Raw genomic sequence first — 19,327 nt, 5'->3', positions numbered from 1 at the left:
ATTACTGTGTTGCGAAAGGATGCAGAACTGAATTACTGTGTCGCGAGATGATGAATGTCCGGAAAGTGTGTCACCGACTTGAAAAGTTTGGAAAGGTCTGAAGCAGAGTGTCTGGAGTTGAATTAAAACCCCTCAAAACCAAGTTCCTCCATTCATTACCTCTTCTCACTCCACGTCCTAAGGTACGCCTGGCTTTAGTAGAGGCTTCCTAGGAAGTGCCATTCTGGATGAGCGAAGAACTCTTGTGTTCCTGCAAAACTCACTTGTAGCGTTTTGCTTTCAAGCTGACCCAGTAAAAATATTTCCCTCTCTTTCTCTGCGTTCTTATTTTACTTTCGTACGTCCCTGCCCAGGAGGCTGAGAGCAGTTAGCAAATGGGAGCCAGGAGAGGGGAACATGCCGAAGAACCAGCTCTCTCTGACCATCCTGATTGGAGAGGTCGGTGCACTTAAGTAGACAAGCTAAACAGCCTGCACCTGCCCTGCTCTTTCACCCCATCGAGGCTGCGGGGTTAGTTCCATGTTAATTGCAGCAAGAGCCGCAGGGGCCCAGCTCCAGCTGCTTGGGTTTTTTATGAAACGGATCGCCGTGTCTTCTTTTCATCTCAAGCACTTTTGCCTGGGGTGGCTGCATCTTGGGGGAAATGAAAAGGCGGGGGGGAGAGGCGGGGGGGTCACAGACACACACGCAGGGAGGGAAAGGGGCACCAACGCCCCCTGCCCAGGTTGACAAATAAATACGTGGCAATTAGCTAGGGCAATATTAATGAATAATTAACTGCCATGAATAATTGAAGGAGGATTTTGGGCGTTTTGACGTGACGGGGGCGGCAGCTGAATGCTGATGGGCAGGGGGAGGCTCCTGTCAGTTTCAACACAGGGAAATTCAGGGAAGAGGCGGCAGCTCAAAAGCAGCATTAAAGGAAGTCTTCCAACAGCCCACTGTGAAAACATACCGAGGTTTTATAAAGGTAAAGGGACCCCTGACTGTTAGGTCCAGTCGTGGCCGACTGGGGTTGCGGCGCTCATCTCTCTTTACTGGCTGAGGGAGCCAGCGTACAGCTTCCGGGTCATGTGGCCAGCATGACTAAGCCGCTTCTGGCGAACCAGAGCAGTGCATGGAAATGCCGTTTACCTTCCCGCCGGACCGGTACCTATTTATCTACTTGCACCTTGACGTGCTTTCAAACTGCTAGGTTGGCAGGAGCAGGGACTGAGCAATGGGAGCTCACCCCGTTGCGGGGATTCGAACCGCCGACCTTCTGATCGGCAAGCCCTAGGCTCTGTGGTTTAACCCCCAGCGCCAACCGCGTCCCTACCGAGGTTTTTTATATGCTCAGGTAAATCAGTATGTATAATAATGATTTAGCTCCAGCTGCTAGGTTCTTGCAGAATGATGGAAGAGATGTTTCTGGGTCATCCAGAGGCTACTCTGCCACACTCAAATTACCCCAGATGACCTCAAAGCTGCCCAGGTCAGCCAGAGCAAATAAGTAGGAAAAGACTGATGTATTGGGAGAGCGATTTATTGAAGTGTCACAGGACCCCCGTCCAGAGGGTGTGCGCACTGAATTCCACATTCACTCCAAGAGTGCACATCGTCATTGTCTCCTCAAGAGGACCCTGGGTTGTGGGGAACGGTAGCAGCCAGCAACATGGGTCACTTGGATGTCTGAAAGGACAGGATGATTGCAAAGATCTACGGTAGCTCTGAAGAACAGTGTTTGAACACACATGGTGCTTGGACCCTGCGAAGAAACCGTAACTGCTGCACTGGAGATAATCGTAGTGTTATCCCTACAGGGAATGCCAAGTGTGAGCAAGTGAAAGGGGAGTGGTGTGCCCTTGATGCCCTTGGAGATGCCTCAAAGTCAGGGTCTTGAGCACTTTTGGGAAATGCTTTAATTTCAGGAGTGGGAAGCTGGCAGCAGACCAGCGCTGGATCTCATTCATCCAAGCAAATCTGGGTCTGCGTGACACATTAAGACTCCCAAGTTCTTCCTATACGTGGCATCAATGCAGATGGGAAGTCTGAGAGGGTGTTCTGAAGTTCTACAACTGAAGCTGACCAGCTGTAACTCAGTACACACTTTCAGGATGAGAAGAAGACCTGGAAACTATAGGTAAGCCGTTCTGGAATATTTGGAAGAAGATGGTCATATATGAGGATAGATAGAAAGGACAACCAGAAAATATTGAGACTCCTCTAGGAACTCACTTAGAATATACCGTATTTTCTCATGTATAAGACTAGGTTTTCCCCCTAAAAGATAATGTCAAAAATTTGAGGGTGTCTTATACACAGATACATCTTCACCCATTTTCTTAAATCGGAGTCCCCCAAAACAGAGGGCATCTTATACATGGGGGTGTCTTATAGGCAGAAAAAATATGGTACATCTGCCATATGTTCCATTGCTGTACCTCAGATATTTTTGTTGAATAAAGTTGAATAAATTAAACAAATATGGGGAGGGGGGTGTCTATGAAACCTGACTTTCCTAATCCATGCACGTTTCTTCTACTCTTTTACGATGAACAAACAACAACCCACAATTATCCACTTTATACTGGTAAAGCAAGGAGCCTTCACCTTTCAACAGGTAAGCCAGTGGTCCACATCATTCTGCTCAGCGGCAAGGAACATTCCTCAACAGTTCTGCACATGGTCGGGAATCTATAGACAAAAAAGATGGGGCAAGACACCACTTGGTAAAGGGTTGTCTGTATTCACCCCGAGATGGAAGAGCAGAGAGAAGGCCCCCTTGCCCTGTAATTAAAAACTGGAATTAAAAGTGTTTGGGGGAAGTGATGACGGTATCATACAGCAATCTAGCTGAAATGTGATTCCGGGTGCCACTTTCTTTATTAAAGATTCTTACAAAGGCCAAAGAGTCATTCAGGCTCCTTTAATTTCAGCAAAGCCAGGCGCAGCTTTTCTTTAAAGAGCTTTGCATCTCCTCCTCCGGCTTGTAAATGGCTCAAAGATATACAACCTGCTTCAGCACTTGAAAAGCTGGAGGGGAAGAGAGTTTGAAGCTGAAAGCTTCCAGTCGTATACGGATACCCTTTGTGCCTTTGTTATGAAAAGTAGAGCTCAGATCTCCAATTATTCTTCTGGATACATTTAATGATATCTCAAGCCAGAATTCTACATGGAGCTCAGAAAAGCCTGCGTTCCAACACTGGAAGGGGCAGAAGAGGTGAATTTTAGTCTTTTGAAAGCAAGGAAGGATTATAGTGGGCTCACCACTTACGCTCACTTTACTTATGCTATCACAACCTTACGCAGATAAGGGAGTAAATAAATAAACAGAGAGCTAGGGAAACATGCCGTTCCTTGCTTTCCATGTCTTTTCCACACACCCAGCAGCTGTTCCCCGCTTACCGGGCTCTGGGAAGGTTGTGGGAGGGCACCGGAAAGCTCCCAGAGAACCTTGTGCATCCTTCCCAAAGCCCAGTAAGCAGCCCTCAGCCTTGTGGTGGGTAGTTCCAAGGGTTCCTGTCTTTGTGCACGGTCCCACAGCCTGGTAGGTGAAGGGAACGCAGTGGATGTAGCCTACCTTGATTTCAGCAAGGCATTTGACAAGGTGCCCCATGATATTCTTGTAAAGAAGCTGGTAAAATGCGGTCTTGACTATGCTACCACTCAGTGGATTTGTAACTGGCTGACTGACCGAACCCAAAGGGTGCTCATCAATGGTTCCTCTTCATCCTGGAGAAGAGTGACTAGTGGGGTGCCACAGGGTTCTGTCTTGGGCCCGGTCTTATTCAACATCTTTATCAACGACTTGGATGATGGACTCAAGGGCATCCTGATCAAATTTGCAGATGACACCAAACTGGGAAGGGTGGCTAACACCCCAGAGGACAGGATCACATTTCAAAATGACCTTGACAGATTAGAGAACTGGGCCAAAACAAACAAGATGAACTTTAACAGGGAGAAATGTAAAGTATTGCACTTGGGCAAAAAAAAATGAGAGGCACAAATACAAGATGGGGGACACCTGGCTTGAGAGCAGTACATGTGAAAAGGATCTAGGAGTCTTGGTTGACCACAAACTTGACATGAGCCAACAGTGTGACGCGGCAGCTAAAAAAGCCAATGCAATTCTGGGCCTCACCAATAGGAGTATAGCATCTAGATCAAGGGAAGTAATAGTGCCACTGTATTCTGCTCTGGTCAGACCTCACCTGGAGTACTGTGTCCAGTTCTGGGCACCACAATTCAAGAAGGACACTGACAAACTGGAACGTGTCCAGAGGAGGGCAACCAAAATGGTCAAAGGCCTGGAAACGATGCCTTATGAGGAACGGCTAAGGGAGCTGGGCATGTTTAGCCTGGAGAAGAGGAGGTTAAGGGGTGATATGATAGCCATGTTCAAATATATAAAAGGATGTCATATAGAGGAGAGAGAAAGGTTGTTTTCTGCTGCTCCAGAGAAGCGGACACAGAGCAATGGATCCAAACTACAAGAAAGAAGATTCCACCTAAACATTAGGAAGAACTTCCTGACAGTAAGAGCTGTTTGACAGTGGAATTTGCTGCCAAGGAGTGTGGTGGAGTCTCCTTCTTTGGAGGTCTTTAAGCAGAGGTTTGACAACCATATGTCAGGAGTGCTCTGATGGTTTTTCCTGCTTGGCAGGGGGTTGGACTCGATGGCCCTTGTGATCTCTTCCAACTCTATGATTCTATGATTCCCCTGGAACCAAACCCTCACAGGTGCATGCGTGTGTGTTTTGGCAGAGTGCAAAATTGCCTGGAGAACAAACTGAGCCACTTCTGCAGGTCTCAAGTTTTGAAAGTGTGGAGGCTCAGAGCAGGAAGTCTGGAAGTCAGGTATTATCCCAGGTCCTGACAGCCTCCCCAGTCCACACCACAGCTGCGATGCCCACTTTCCCCCTTTTAGTACAATCCCAGCAAACTATGGAGAATTCAGCGGCCAGTTTCTCCATGAGAAGTCGAGTTGTGGCAACACAAGAATGGAGCCTTTTCTGCAGTGGCTCCTCATTGTGGAATGCTCTCCCCAGAGAGCCTCGCCTGGCACCTTTATTATACACCTTTAGGCACCAGGTAAAAGCGTTCCTCTTCAACAAGGTCTTGGGCTGATCGACAACCCTTTTAAATGTGTTTGTGTGGGGTGGGGGAGGCGGGTAATGTATTGTTTTTTGTTCTCTTTTTTGCATTTTTATCCTGTATTTTTATGCTGTGACCTTCCCCGAGATCCACAAGGGCTGTATACAAATTTAATAAATAATTGTAATAACAATAATAGTAACAAATCTTAAACTACTTTCCACACAAATATTTTTGCCTCATTTTAATCCCCCTGGTTTTCCTGATCGCTCTCCTTCAACACAGATCCATTTCAAATCCTCAGCTATTCAGAGTTTCAGATCCCTTGGAAGCTGTTGCACACACAGCTGTGCACACAAAGACATTGGCAAAGATGTTGGGATGAGTGTGCAACGTCGTACGCTACCCAGGTGTGCAAAGGTCTATCATGAAATGGAAGCACAAAAAAGAGGGAGAAGAAGGAATGAAGGAGGGAGAAAGTGAAAGGGAGGAGAAAAATATATAGCTGCCATTTTATCTTGCATACATTTGCACAGCATTTTCTCATATTTCTTTATCTCTCTCCTCTTGATTGTTATTAGCTCCTTCTTCCTTGGCTGCTGGGTCCACTAATTATCCAGGTATCGATGTCTGCTTCAGTTTTATCTCTCCGTTTATGTAGTATCTGCCTTTGAGCACTAAATACTGCTGCTCTTTTAATCCAAGCCTATTATTCCTCCTTTATGTTTCCAGAAAGCTGGAGTGTATCCTAATATTAACACTGTGAAAGACCGTTTTCCCTTCTTTCCTAGGACCAGGTTAATTCAGTTGCACCACTTTCCCCAGAACTCACCAATACAGGATAGTCTTGATAATACTGAAATAATAATGAGAGGAAGTATGACATAGTGGTTAGAGTGTCAGACTAGAATGTGGGAGCCCAGGGTTCAAATCCCCACTTGGCCATGAAGATAACTGGGTGACCTTGGGCCAGTTACTGCCTCTCAGTCTAATCTACCTCACCAGGTTGTTGTGGGGATGACCTCCAAACCATCGCAGACGCTTACGAAAAGCTTGGCCTATCACTCAACATCCAAAAAAAAGTGCTGCACCAACAAGTACAAAATAACCCCTCCGAAGCACCACAATCCAACTCAATGGTGTAACATTGCAAAATGTTGATCACTTCTCCTACCCAGGCAGTTATCTTTTCACAAGGGTCAACACTGATGCCAAAATCCAGCATCGCCTGAGCTCTGCGAGTGCGGCTTTCTGCCAATTGAAGTGCAGAGTGTTTGAAGACCAGGACATTTGCAGGGAAACCAAAATGCTTGTTTACAAAGCTATTGTACTACCAACCTTACTGTATGCTTGTGAAACATGGACCACTTATAAACGCCATCTCCAACTCCTCAAAAGAGTCCATCAACGATGTCTCCGAAAAAAATTACGTATCACTTGGGAAGACAGGCGAACTAATATCAGTGTACTGGAAGAAGCAAAGATCACCAGTGTTGAAGCAATGACTCTTCAACATCAACTTCGTTGGACTGGGCATGTTGTGTGGATGCCTGATGATTGTCTTCCAAAGCAACTACTCTATTCCAAACTTAAAAATGGAAAGTGTAATGCTGGTGGTCAACAAAAGAGGTTTAAAGACTCTCTCAAGGCAAATCTTTAAAAATGTTGTATAAACACCGACAACTCGGAAACACTGTCCTGCGAGCGCTCCAGTTGGAGAACAGCCTTTACCAAAGGTGTCATGGGCTTTGAAGGCACTCAAACTCAGGACGCAAGGGAGAGACGTGCTAAGAGGAAGGCACACTTGGCAAATCCACACCGTGATCAACTCCTGCCCGGAAACCAATGTCCCCACTGTGATAGGATGTGTGGATCCAGAATTGGCCTCCACAGTCACTTACAGACTCATTGTTAAGACCGTGTTTATGGAAGACAGTAATCGCTGAAGAAGTGATCGCAGAAGATGAAGAAGAAGAAGAAGAAGAAGAAGAAGAAGAAGAAGAAGAAGAAGGGGATTAAACGAGAAGCAGGAAAACCAGATATGCAACCTTGAGCTCTTTGCAGAAAAAGGTGGGGTACAAATGTTGCTGCTCCTCACTTCTAATATCTATGGATTGTTAAATTTAAGAAGCGGGGAACACTGAGAGGAGGCTGAGAGGAGATATGAAAGCAATCGTCAAATATCTGAAGGGCTGCCACATGAAAGATGGAGCATGCTTGTTTTCTCCTGCTCTGGAGGGCAGGACCTGAACCAATGGCTTTAAGTTACAAGAAAGGAGATTCTGACTAAACACCAGAAGAACTTTCTGACAGTAAGAGCTGTTCAACAGTGGAACAAGACTCCTTTGGGAGGTGGTGGACTCTCCCTCATTGGAGGTTTTGAAGCAGAGGCTGGATGGCCATCTGTCATGGATGCTACAGCTGAGATTCCTGCATTGGTCTAGAGGACCCTTGGGGTCTCTTCCAGCTCTATGGTCCTATGATTCTATCTGTTCCAGCTGCACACATGCTACCAGTCCAGGTTCAAGGCTCTTCTTGTGTTGATATACAAAGCCCTGTACAAGCTTGGGCCCAGGGCACCTTAAGGACCACCTGAGTCCTCATATTAGAGTTTGATCACTGAGATAATCTGGAGGAGGGCTGTTAGTTGCCCCCTTTAGTTTCACAAAAGTGCAGCTGCCCTCAGCTAAAAGCAGGGAGCTTAGTTCCACTGGTCTCATGCTGTTGAACGCTAGTCCAGCAGAGATTTGGCAGGCATCCTTGCTGTTGACTTTCAGATGTCTCTTGAAGGCCTTTTTTAATGCCAGGCCTTTGCAGCTGCTTAAATTGATCATCCACTTTAATGATCTGTATTGTTTCCAACGGTGTTTTGTTCTTTTTAGACGTACCCTGCCCTCGTGTTTTATGATATAGCACCAGACCCGTTGCCAGACCAACCCTGCAGTACAAAGATATCTGCAAATGAAGGCTGTCAACATCAACCCCACCATGTGGGAATGCCTTGCAGACAATCGCAGAGCTTAGAGACAGACAGACAGCAAGCATACCCTCCAAAATTTCTCCGATGAAAAGAGGGATGTCCTATTCCTTCATCAACATTATCATCATTTCAACATATATAAAAACATAATAAAACATTAAACATTAAAAAAACTTCCCTATTCAGGGCTGCCTTCAGATGTCTTCTAAAGGTTGTATGGCTACTTATCTCCTTGACTCAGGAGTCCAATATTTCTCCAATAAAAATAGGGGTGTCCTATTCAATAATAGAAGGCTGATCGCCAAAGAATTGATGCTTTTGAATTATGGTGCTGGAGGAGACTCTTGAGAGTCCCATGGACTGCAAGAAGATCAAACCTATCCATTCTGAAGGAAATCAGCCCTGAGTGCTCACTGGAAGGACAGATCCTGAAGCAGAGGCTCCAAGACTTTGGCCACCTCCTGAGAAGAGAAGACTCCCTGGAAAAGACCCTGATGTTGGGAAAGATGGAGGGCACAAGGAGAAGGGGACAACGGAGGACAATATGGTTGGACAGTGTTCTTGAAGCTACTAGCATGAGTTTGAGCAAACTGCAGGAGGCAGTGGAAGACAGGAGTGCCTGGCGTGCTCTGGTCCATGGGGCCACAAAGAGTCATACACGACTAAATGACTAAACAACAACAAGTTCAATAATAATACTAACAACAAGAAGAAGAACAATTTATACCCCACCCACCTGACTGGGTTTCCCCAGCCACTCTGGGCAGCTTCCAACAAATGTAAAAACATTAAAACTTCCCCATACAGGGCTGCCCTCAAATGGCTCGGGGGCGGGAGGTCACATAACTCCATACCCTCCAACATTTATCCGATGAAAATAGGGATGTCCTAAGGAAAAGTGGGACATTCAGGGATCAAATCAGAAACCGGGGCGGCTTCTATAAATCCAGGACTGTCCCTGGAAAATAGGAACACTTGGAGGGTCTGCAATTTCTCCATGCCATAACTTCCCAGGAATACACGGGGCCATCATCTGCATGAGCCATTTCTCATAGCTGCAGATATGCTGCTCAGTAAAAGCAACAATAGGAGCACATCGACATACCTGTGCCCATGACGGGGAATGCTGCATATTCTGAAAACAGAAGCAATGTGAAGAATTCTGAGCGGTAGACACAGGTTCAAGCACCCCGCCAGCACCACCCAGCGCCTTTGTTTTGAGCTGCTGTAATGTCCTTGGTGATCCTTGTGTTTTGATGCTCTCTTGAACTGCAGGAGACAATAGTATCTTTGCCAACAGAGCACACACTCCAGGGGAGAGAGGAGCAGAAAGAAAGAAAGAAAGAAAGAAAGAAAGAAAGAAAGAAAGAAAGAAAGAAAGAAAGAAAGAAAGAGAAGTAATCTCACCATCCAGAAGCCACTTACAACACATCACTGGGCGTTTTAATTCCGGCAATCTTCCATGAAAGGTAACGCCGTTATTAAGGTTTCCACCACGCAGGCCAGTGTCTTTTTAATATAATAAGATCTTCCTCAGAGGAGATTATACGGTGCCGATAACTATCTGAAGACACATTGAGCTTTAGCAGATGGATTAATTTCTGTTTACATTATGATGTGAGCGGCCCGAGAGGGGTGCCTCCTTCTTAGCTTTAATACCTAAAAAGCTTGCCATGTTTTATTCCCGCAGCGGCGACCGCTGGGGAGGAATAAGCTTCCGAAGGTTTCCAAGGAGGGGGCTCTCTGCAGGGGTGCGGCAGATCATAGAGCGCAGCTCCAAACAAGAACCAAAATGTCTTGTAAGAGCTGCTGAGCAGCTGTCACCTTCTCACAGCAGAGGTGGGTCGTGTCAGGGCTCAAAGCCCGTAACAGCGGGACTCAAACCCAGGGAAGTGGGGCGTTGGCGGAGGGCGGAAGGAAATCCAGGAGACATTCAGCCTAGGGCCTGCCATGGATGGCTGGTTCACGCATCCATGCTCTTAACTAACTGTGGTGTGGCTTCCGCTTCTGAACAAGCCTTCACAGATTGAACACGCCAGGCAAGAACTGAGTCGCAAGTGTCTGTAACAACATTTGCTCGCCTTCATCTCTTGCTACCAATGCAGAATTGCTGCTAGGCCCATCATTAGAGAGGCAACTGTCATGTACGCAAGAATGTGACCTAACCACAAGACTGGTGAGGGGAGAGACTCCATCAGGCAAGGCCTCTTTCCACCTGCCTTGCCCCACCCTCTAGTCTCTTCTCAATTTGTATTGTATTACTGGCATTTTATGCATCTTAAAAAGCAGAGACATCACCTTGCCAACAAAGGTCCGTATAGTTAAAGCCATGGTTTTCCCAGTAGTGATGTATGGAAGTGAGAGCTGGACCATAAAGAAGGCTGATCGCCGAAGAATTGGTGCTTTTGAATTCTGGTGCTGGAGGAGACTCTTGAGAGTCCCATGGACTGCAAGAAGATCAAACCTATCCATTCTGAAGGAAATCAGCCCTGAGTGCTCATTGGAAAGACAGATCGTGAAGCTGAGGCTCCAAGACTTTGGCCACCTCAGGAGAAGAAAAGACTCCCTGGAAAAGACCCTGATGTTGGGAAAGATGGAGGGCACAAGGAGAAGGGGACGACAGAGGACGAGATGGCTGGACAGTGTTCTCGAAGCTACCAGCATGAGTTTGACCAAACTGTGGGAGGCAGTGGAAGACAGGAGTGCCTGGCGTGCTCTGGTCCAGGGGGTGACGAAGAGTCGGACACGACTAAATGACTAAACAACAACAAACTGGCTGAAGGTTGAAGGGAGAAACAGCTTCATATAAGGTACAAGGAGGGTTGTGACACATACAAGGAAAACGGGTTGAGTAAACATTATTTCATCGACTGTGGTTGGATGAGAGATGAAATGATGGGCAGCAGTAGATGGTTGGGTAGAGGCTGAACAGCTGAAATGACATATATTTGCCTATACTGCATGTGTCCTGGTGCAGACGCTTTGGACTCTGTCCTGTAATGCATTAGTGTATAAAGTCTGGCGGATCAAGAATTTGGTTTGAGCTTCTGCACTTAAACCCTCAAGAGGAATTCCTCCCCTCGCTCTGTGTGCCCTGGCCTCTGCCATTATTATCCAGCTCATCCGGCCCACTTCAAAGCTCTTTCTCTCCACTCTCAGTGTTCCTGGTGAACTTTATCTATGCCCTCACAATTATTGGCAGATGAGAAAGGCACCAGGTTCAGTCCCTTTAAGAACCTCACTCTTGAATTGCTCTCTCCCTCCCTCTCAAAAAGGTGAGCCAAGAAGCTGAAATTGAACCCAGAGAATATTTAAAGTGACCTGCCCAAGGCCACATGATGGGCCCATGGGAAATGTGGAGTGTAAGTCTAGGTCCCTTGGACCTATATATCCAGCCACTGTGCCACATAGTCCCTCTGGTTTTAAAGGGACTAATAGCCATGGGGTCCGATCAGGATCTACCAAGTGACCCCTTTAATTGGAATTTTCAGCCAAAGAGGCTCGTTATCTCACGTTCGTTCTGGAAATGAATGCAGAAAAGGGGAAACAATGCATCACTTTCAATTAAGGCTGTCAAGTGATTAAAACCGTTTTAGTCCATTAATGAAGCGGCTGGTAATTGATGAATTGATCAATTCATCAACATTTTTTTTTAAAAAAAAGAAAATCATGACTACAGAATTTTAATGCACTTCCAGAGGGTCTGTTCAATAGACCCCTGTACACCAAGGAGCCCTTTGGCTCTTCCAAACAGAAACACACCTTTTAACCTCTGTTAAAGCTTTCAAATCATGGTGGGGACATCTGGAAAAGAAGGGCACACACAAGGAGAGTCAGGTAAACCTTCCATGCCAAAATGAAATCTTCGTCTCAAAGGAAGCAGGGCATATCACGACAATTCAGAGCTCAGCTGTCACCTATTTGGAAAACCTGCGTCAATTAATCATGTGAGTTTTACTTGATTAATCAATCAATTGATGGATTAAATCTGCCTAAATCGGGGGGGGGGGGGTATTCCAAAAGAAGAGAAGCCCTATTCCACTGACGCACACATCTGTCAAAGCAAGGATCATCTTATTTATTTGTTTATTATTTAATTTAAAAAATTATAAACTGCGCTTTCATGCAAAATATATTGCGAAGTACAAGCTAAAAACACAGTTTGATAAGCAGAAACACCAGCGAGAGCTGGTTGGCAAAGAATCTCAGGTCTGAAAGTCCTGTCTGAATACTACGGTTTTTAGAAAGTGTCAGGCCTCTAGTGGCAAGGAGTTCCACAGGGCAATCAAGGCTCTGCCCTATGTAAAAGGCCAGCCAGACCTCAGAGCCATGTGGAACCACATGGGAAGGAAGGTCTGTTTTTAAAAAGAAAAGGCTGAGGGCGGTGGCAAGTGCCTGTGTTGCAAACAATTTGTTTTTAATCTTCTGCCCAGTTGATTGGGGGCAACATTTTACTAGGTCAAAATGATTTAAATCTGATTAACCGCTTAATTAGCTAAACGTTTGCAGCTCTGTTACTGCTGGTTAATTCAGGCTTGTAAATAACTTAGTCACCAGGGGTGAATTAATTCTTAATTCTTTTGTTTGATTATTGGTTTTAAAAACAAGAATAATTTTTAAAGATCTTGAAAAAGATTATTTTAAAAAACTCCTCCTTTAAAGACTTTTTTAGGACAATTTTTTAGGTCAGTGAGGCTGAGAGACTTCAGAGAAGTGTGACTAGCCCAAGGTCACCCAGCAGCTGCACGTGGAGGAGCTCCAAACTAAGAAGTCCCAAACCTGGCAACTTTTCTTCATAGTAGAATCGTTCCATCCCCTTGATTGTTTTCGCTGCCCTTTTCTGAACCTGAAGTACTGTAGATAGGTACTGGCGAGTCTTCCAGCTGTGACTCGCTGGGCTTCAACCCATGTGAATAATGGCTTCATTTATTGCAAATTCTCTATTCATTTTGCTTCAATTAAGTGACCGGACAAAATCAATCACCCCCTCTTCTGCGAACACTAAATATTCCAAAGGGAAATATTCATCATGCCCCCAAGCTGGCAACCTCTCTCTCTCTCTCTCTGGGCATCTGAATAAAAGACAAAGTGCAGAAGGTATGTTCAAAAGTGGCTGGAGGGGAGAAAGATGAGTGTTTGAGGCTCAAAGGGAGAGTGGCAGATATGATCAAACAATTCTTCCTGGGAGAGGGAAGAGTTATCACCTTCTACAGGGGGGAGAGAGAGAGAGAGTGTGTGTATTTTCAGTTTAACACAGATCTAGCCTCCAGCCTAATTATGTATCAGAAATCAATATGCACTTGAAAGGGAAATCCTACAACTTTCATGGTTGAAATATAGGATGGGTTACTTCTGAGGCTGTGTGTATGCTATGGTAATACAGGAGTACAGAAAAGCAGCAAAATGTGTCACTGAGTGCAGACTACAGCTTCCTGAGAATCTTAGGGACCCCAAGTTTCTAGACCTCATGGTTGCAAAGATATGCATCAAAGGGTGTGGGCCACGCCTGGTGAAATCACAGAAGGCACAGCGGAGGCTAAGATCTGAGATGTGAGACTTCAGTGCTCCGTTCAATTACTTGCCGCTCCGCGTGACTACCCCAAGGAAAATGAATTATGCAAAAGGGTCAACGTTGCAGGATAAACTGTGCAGAACGTGTTTTCACTTTCCACAACTCATAAAAGTCACAGAAAGCAGCTTTTTGAAAACAACAAAAACAGAGGATGCAAACTTAGGCGTGAGAGAGAAACTTGATTCAACTTCCACTTAAAGAAGAAGAGAAGAGTTTGGATTTGATATCCCGCTTTATCACTACCCGAAGCGGCTAACAATCTCCTTTTCCCTTCCTCCCCCACAACAAACACTCTGTGAGGTGAGTGGGGCTGAGAGACTTCAGAGAAGTGTGACTGGCCCAAGGTCACCCAGCAGCTGCATGTGGAGGAGCGGAGACTTGAACCCGGTTCATCAGATTACGAGTCTACCGCTCTTAACCTCTACACCACACTGGCTCTAAAGGCTAACCTACCTAACACACACTTTCAAAAACTAAATAAATATATAACCAAGCATGCAGCCATCCTTCAAAAGTCACACCTCTCTGAATTTTGCTGAGCAGTTCTCCACACAAATAATGCATACAAAATGCACATACAAGTGTGCCTATAAATGCATATAAGTGAAAATAGCATGCAAATAGTGTGTTATACAGCTACCTCTATTTTTACTGAAAAAATTATTGATTTGTTCTTTTTGTAATTCGCTTTGAGGTTTGTTTTTGTACAGTCAAGCAGTATATAAATTTTATGAAATAGGTAATATTATATCTGGGGAAACTGCTTTGCAAAAATGTGTAAATTAAGCCGAAATCGCATGGGGGGGGGATGTGCATATTGGGTGAAATTCATACAAAAGTGCTGGCAGGTTTTCCTTTTTACTGTTTCATTCTCTTTGCAAACTGCATTGAGGTTTTTTAGTGGACGTTTTTTACAATCAAGTGGTGCATACATTTTATGCAATGAATAAAGTAAACAAATGACCAGTTCTGATTGGCTGTAGGGGTTATGACATTATCCTATTCACCATATAAATATTGGTTGGCACACCCACACATTGAAGAAGAAAATGAAGAAAGGGGGGGGGGGATGGGGCGGAAGCAGCAGTACCCATTTAAAGTAAAAAGCTGAACATTTTCACCCAGTAAGAATTGCTATTTTGAACCTCAGAATCGAAAGTGAATATTTATTTACTTTTAAATAAACATGCATCACGTCGGTCTGCTTGTTTTGCAAAAGTGCTTTACAATCTTTCTTTTGCTCTCCCCATAGCAAGCTGTTGTTGGCATAGCAATATGAATCCATCTATACGTTTAGCTCATCCGTGAATGAAAGAGAAACAAAGGCGTCAATGGGATTCAGGGACAGGGCAGAGACTTCTATTAATTCTGTTTTGCTTCCTTGAACTGCCCAGAAGCCACACAGCCTGGCAACGTGCCCCAGTCTTTCTATCGGACCCGAACAACCACACGCTCCTCTTCTTGCGCTGCCGGCCAGACACTCCCCCCCTCCCTCCCCTCCCTCCCCTTCCTTGGGAAAGTGGGGGAAAGAGCCACCGCTTATACCGCTTCCTAAATTATTAAATGCCACAAACTTGGGCCAGACATGAATATTTCATCGGCAGTTTAGATGCCTGATCAGAGATGCCGGCTGCAGAGGCAGCCAGGAAATGAAAAATCTCCTGCAGTGATGAGGACGTGTCTTGCCAGGATCCTTTCCACACCCTGGGTGCCCTCACCCACCACCACCCTGAATAAAAACTGGGGTTTCGCTGATGTCTCTGATGTAACTGCTGCCTTGCTTTGCTCCTGAACTACACAGACCAATCACCACCACCACCATTTCCGCAGCACTTTTGATATGACAACCCTCTAAGGCAGCGGTTCTCAACCTGTGGGTCCCTAGATGTTGTTGGACTACAACTCCCATCATCCCTGAGCTATGGCCTTGCTGGCTAGGGGTGATGGGAGTTGTAGTTCAACAACATTTGGGGACCCACAGGTTGAGAAAGGCTGCTCTAAGGTGTGGCAGCAAGTGTTTTGCCCCACAGTAGGACTGGACGGTTGAACTGGAGTTTGCAGCACCCAGCCACTGCGCTAGGTACGGGGAATGACCTGGTTCTTCCAGAGAGTAGGCTTCAAGTGCCAAGAAAGGAGATTCTGACTAAACATCAGGAAGAACTTTCTGGTGGTAAGAGGAACGGACTCCCTCGGAAGGTGGTGGTCTCACCTTCCTCTGCAATTTTTAAAGCCATCTGTCACAGATGCTTTAGCTGTGATTCCTGCAAAGGTCTGGGATTCTAAGACTCCTATCAGCACCAGTCAGAAGAACCAGTCATCAGGGATGGTCCGACTTGTAGTCATAGAATCATAGAGTTGGAAGAGAGTCATCTAGCCCAACCCTCTGCAATGCAGGAATATTTTGCCCAACGTGGGGCTTGAATCTGCAACCCTGAGATAAAGAGTCCCATGCTCTCTACCAACTGAGATAGTACAGCAGCATCCAACAGCCCACAGGTCCCCCATACTAAAATAGCTCCCTCTCTGGCCCTTTTGGAAGTCTAGGTAAAGGTAAAGGGACCCCTGACCGCGGACGACTGGAGTTTTGGCGCTCATCTCGCTTTACTGGCCAAGGGAGCTGGCGTACAGCTTCCGGGTCATGTGGCCAGCATGACGAAGCCGCTTCTGGCGAACCAGAGCAGCACACAGAAATGCCGTTTACCTTCCCGCCGGAGTGGTACCTATTTATCTACTTGCACTTTTGATGTGCTTTCAAACTGCTAGCTTGGCAGGTGCAGGGGCAGAGCAACGGGAGCTCACCCCGCCGTGGGGAATTGAACCACCGACCGCAAGCCCTAGGCTCTGTGGTTTAGACCACAGTGCCACCCACGTCCCTACTTTGGAAGTCTAGCTAATAGCAATTAGTAAAAATTGCCAGCCTGGAACGCCATGCAAGATCTTGCCTAATCCAGTTCCCTCATGTATCCAGTGTGCATATGGGTCACTGGTGAACAGTGTTACAGGTGCAGGTAGGCCCCATACAATCAAGGGGGGAGTGCTAACTGGCAATGCTTCACTCATATTAAATTGGAGGGGGGCACTGAAATCAGGGCATTGGGGTCATCACCCAAACTGCCACAATAGTCCTGCGTATTTGATTGAGCAAACGCCATTCATTTTTCAAACGGCCTTTGCTGCAAGCATCAATCTAGTCTAAATGTTGCTATCTTGATTGCTTGAGCTGCGTCCGAGTCCAAATTATGCATCGTGCTTAAAAATAAACTCCAACTGCAGAAGGAAAAAACAAAACCCCTCTCTCTTTCTCTCAACTCTAGCAAAAAGCTTATCCAAATGAGAGGGCAGAAACCGATTCCTTGGATTCCCTCTGGTGTCAGGGCAAGGTCATCCCCTCCTGCAGGAGTCAGCAAATTCCTCGCCATCTCCATTCCCACGGCAAGAGATTAACAATCTGCTTCTAGTCTTTTATGGGGTTCCCGCACTTTCATTTCCACCCTCCGCAGCCAGTTATGCGGTTCCTCGTCGATTGTTATTGGCGTTTTTCAATTATTTTTTGCGACACTCTCTGAAATACATTTGTATATGAAAGGCGTTCAATATGGCTCCGTTCCACTTCACCCGACATTGCCATCCTCGCGTTACTGGCTGGGTGTTCCTTTGGAATGGAGCACCCAGGGGAAAACGGGGAAGGCAAACACTCTGCTCTCCTCCCAAGCTTCTGTTGTACTGCTGCATTACAGGGTAACATGGCAAGGCGACCCAGAAGAAGGATTGGCGCCCCACACCAACAGTGCAATGCTGTTTACTCAAAAGTTAAGTCCCAGGGGGTGTTTGCATGGGATTGCTGTGCAAACAGATGCCGGCTTTTGCTGAATCATCACCATCATTTTATTATTTGTACCCCACTGTAATGGGAATTGGGGTTGCTTGTGCGTAAACTGCAAACTGCTCCAAGCTGGTCGTATAGCTAAACCTTTCCCTGGTTTGACAGCCTGGTTTGACAGCCCTGGTTTGACAGCCCTTACAACGCGACTGTCTTAGTCACTGGCAGAATCCGTCAGTGGGCGTCTCCTAAACTTCCTCCAACATAGAAATTCTTTGACGCCAAGTCTCCTCCTAGATTCTCTGCGCGGAAGCCTTCTGCGCAGCGTGGGCGTGCCAAGCGGAGGTCCTGTGCTCTCTCCGCTGATTTCACTGGAAGAGTCTTGGAGCCTCCCCTCCGCAGTACTCTCAGCCTCCCCTTTCTCCCTGGTGTCCCCTGGATTTCCTTCCCCAGCGGAAGCTCTCTCTCTCTCCTTGCTAGTTCCCTCCCCTGCATCATTGGAGCGTCTTACCTCTCCTCTTGCCTCTGATGGCAGTTCCCCGACACCCACCTACCTGAGTGGGTAGCCCCATCCACTCTAGGCGGCTTCCAACAAATATAGCAATATAACTCAGGTTGTTAGGAAGGCGCAACCGAGACTCCATTTTCTCAGGGTCTTGGGAAAGAACAATTGATGATCTCCTTCTACCGGTCCACAATAGAAAGTGTCCTCTCATATTGTATCACAGTGTGGTACGTTGGCTTGACAGCCATGGACAGAAAGTCTTTACAGAGGGTGGTGAACACAGCACATGATATCAGGGGCTGTCCCCTGAGCCCGCTAGATGACATCGCAAGGGATCTTTGCCTTCGGAGAGCGAGAAAAATTCTCAGGGACGATTCACACCCCGGCCAGCACCTCTTTAATCTTCTACCCTCGGGCAGGAGATATAGAAGTATAATCAGTCGTACCAACAGGCTAAAAAACAGTTTCTATCCGTGGGCTGTTAGGCTGCTGAACAGAAAATAATATAGTGCAACTGACTTTCGGGGTTGGTGTGTTGTGCGACAAGCACACAGAGTGCAGTGAGATTGAGTGTTTGTGGAGAGGGGGAGGGAGGCTCAGTTAATTTCATTGTACACAGGTTGTACATTGACAATAAATGTGGTATTATTATTATTATTATTATTATTATTATTATTATTAAAGCATAACAAAACAACAAACATCAAAAACTTCCTTATACAGGGCTTCCTTCTGAGGTCTTCTAAAAGTTGTATACTTATTTATCTCATTGACATCTGATGGGAGGGTGTTCCACAGGGTAGGTGCCACTACCAAGAAGGACCTGAAGTTGTCGTGCTCTGTGGAAACTCTGCAGCTTGAATAACTTACACAAACGCTGCATACATTTGCATAGATTTCTTCTTTTCCTTGGGTCGGCAGGAATTGGAACAGAGAAAAGTAGGCCCTGCTTCACTTGGTGAGCGCATTTTTTAATTTAGTAGACCTAATCCCCTAAATTAACTAAGAAATCCTCCCCAAAAAAGCTCTACAACTTTGACCTGAACCCCCCCTTTGCAAAAAAGGGTTAGATCACTGTCAGATTTTAATCGTGTGAGTAGATTGCATTCTCTAGGAAGTTGGACGTCCCTGCTATATAGCAATCAAGACAGAGAAGCATCAAAAAGAGCACAGAAGAAGAAGAAGAAGAAGAGTGGGACGCGAGATGTTGTAGAGAGGCTTTGTTTGAAAAGATGTCCACCTACACAGGCTTGGATCAAAGAGTTTTCTAATTAGAAGGGCATGAGAGCATCTAGTAATAAGATCTATCAGCGTGTTCCCTGCCTGCACAAGGGAGGGTTATCACTCGAGTACGCAAAGTAGCAAAGGGAT

The 19,327-nt window shown here is 46.0% G+C and overlaps 1 protein-coding gene and 1 long non-coding RNA gene across 2 annotated transcripts in view; one reads left to right on the top strand and one right to left on the bottom strand.

Moving 5' to 3' along the window:
- Nucleotides 1-19,327, bottom strand: part of PLXNA4 (plexin A4) — a 623,585-nt gene that overhangs the window by 438,936 nt on the left and 165,322 nt on the right. The window lies entirely within an intron of this gene.
- Nucleotides 1,906-7,974, top strand: LOC308595910. The gene is made up of 4 exons (XR_014012207.1): nucleotides 1,906-2,122; nucleotides 2,579-2,602; nucleotides 5,661-5,699; nucleotides 7,962-7,974. It is a non-coding gene; the product is annotated as an uncharacterized lncRNA (long non-coding RNA).

The sequence above is a fragment of the Podarcis bocagei genome (genome assembly GCF_964188305.1).
Source record: "Podarcis bocagei genome assembly, chromosome: 10".
NCBI lineage: Eukaryota > Metazoa > Chordata > Lepidosauria > Squamata > Lacertidae > Podarcis > Podarcis bocagei.
The sequence above is the reverse complement of the archived record's forward strand: the minus strand, read 5'-3'. Positions and strand labels throughout refer to the sequence as shown.